Genomic DNA, 1,751 nt, shown 5'->3' with positions numbered 1-1,751 from the left:
CATCGTCGAGCTGTACGTGTGCTGGACGCGGAGGTGCCGTCCGTTCGGCACTAGATCGTGGGACCGATCGCGGGACGGTTCGCGGGGCGGATCGAGGGACGTGAGGACGTTCCACTACATCAACTGCATTTCTTAACGCTTCTGTTGTGCGGTCTACAAGGGTACGTAGATCGAACATCCCCTCTCATAGATGGACGTCACCATGATAGGTCTTCGTGCGCGTAGGAAATTTTTTGTTTCCCATGCGACGTTCCCCAACATGATGTTGGTGGCGCTGGCGGCGGTGAAGTTCGGTACAGGTCTCGTGCCGGTAAGTGGTTGCCCAAGCTCCCTGCTTGCGCGTTACAATCCCACCTCCCACCCAGATCCGGTGTACTTGGTGGCGGGCGTAGGCGACGGTGCAAGCGGCGGCAGGATTCACAGCACAAGGGTCGGGTTGCAGCTCCGGCTGTGGTAAAATTCCTCCCTTTGCGCCTGTAAATCTCTACAGCAAGGTAACCTGGTGTCTGCCAGCAAGAAAACCTTCTGTAGTTCATCCTATGGCGACTCCGGGTGATTCTACCTCCACAGACCAGCTAGAGTTCTCCTCCCTCCAGCTCGATGTCCAGTTGCTCCAAAAGAATAGAGAACAGGACCGTATGGAGTTTGATGAATTCAGAGAGTATGTGCACACAAATTTTGGTTCTGTCCAAAAATCCTTAGCTGATCTACAGGGTACCTTATCAGGATTCTTATCTGGTTTCCCAAAGCCCAGAGAAAACCCTCCCAACCCTATGGATGTTCCCCAAGCTAGTGTTGTGATCCACACACCACAAGGACCAGTCCAGAGAGGGCAGGATCATCTTAAATCCCCTGATACAGTGGGTTCAGCAACTTTAGTGGATAAGCATACAGGAAAAGAGTTAAATTTAGATGGCAGCCTTAAAAACCCTTACAGGCATCCTCACTTTGCTCGGAAGCAACAACCACAAGATGCTAGGTCACAGCCTGCAGCTATTCAGCCTCAGCAAGTTCTTCAGTTAGATCCAGAGCATAGAGATGCTAACATGGACAGGAGATTGCAAACACCACAGGATAACAGAAGGCCACTCACTCTAATTAAGCCTGCTAAATACAATATCCCTGAGTTTGATGGTGTTGGCACTGATTCTTGGATCCAAATAATTGAGATGTACTTTGAGGCTGCTAGAACACCAATGGAGCAGAAAACAGAGATTGTTGTAACTTACCTTAAGGGACCAGCTATTGAATGGTGGAGAGGCACTGGTATGGTGGCAAATACTATCCCCTGCTACAGATTTTGCACGTTTGTAGGTGATAGATTCTCTGAAACCTCTGTTTGTGACAATGTGAGAGCTTTTCATAACCTGTCTTAGGTTGGTACTGTTAATGACTATGTTCTCCAGTTTGAACAAGCTATGAACTTGATGAGAAGGGGTAATCCAGTACTGCCAAATGATTACTACAAACATTGTTTCAATTCAGGATTAAATGATAACATCCAGCATCATGTGAAGTGTCATGAGCCCCTGATCTACAAAAAGCTATCTGGCTAGCCAGAAGAATGGAACAGGCTCAACCACAGAAAAGAGTTTCCCCTGCTCCTATTTACCCCTCCCAAGCAAGGAAACAATTACAGTTTGACCCTGGCAAACCTAGTCCAACTAACACCGCATCCATAATTCAACAGGCTAGAGTTAAAGGTATCTGCTACAAGTGCAAGGAAACTTGGATCCCTGGTCATAAGAAAG

This window comes from Hordeum vulgare, chromosome 2H (assembly GCF_904849725.1).
Source record: "Hordeum vulgare subsp. vulgare chromosome 2H, MorexV3_pseudomolecules_assembly, whole genome shotgun sequence".
Taxonomy (NCBI): Eukaryota; Viridiplantae; Streptophyta; class Magnoliopsida; order Poales; family Poaceae; genus Hordeum; species Hordeum vulgare.
This window is presented reverse-complemented; position numbering follows the sequence as displayed.